Source organism: Arachis duranensis, chromosome 9 (genome assembly GCF_000817695.3).
Source record: "Arachis duranensis cultivar V14167 chromosome 9, aradu.V14167.gnm2.J7QH, whole genome shotgun sequence".
In the NCBI taxonomy this organism is placed as follows: domain Eukaryota; kingdom Viridiplantae; phylum Streptophyta; class Magnoliopsida; order Fabales; family Fabaceae; genus Arachis; species Arachis duranensis.
The window spans coordinates 68,310,191-68,310,486 of NC_029780.3; positions in this window are offsets into that span (position 1 = coordinate 68,310,191).

The window sequence follows — 296 nt, forward strand, 5'->3', positions numbered from 1 at the left end:
ATTTATTTTCGAAAATTCTTCCCCTCTTCTCACATCCTTCTATTTAAGGACTAACACTCCTCCACTATCAACAATTCGAACTCTATCTCTATTGATAAGTTCGAATTCCTCTTCTTCTACCTCCTCCTTCTATTCTTCTTTTCCTCTAACATCTCAAGGAATCTCTATACTGTGACATAGAGGATTCCATATTTTCTTGTTCTTTTCTCTTTCATATGAGCAGGAGCAAAGACAAAAGCATTCTTATCGAGGCTGACCCTGAACCTGAAAGGACCTTGAAGCGAAAGCTAAGAGAA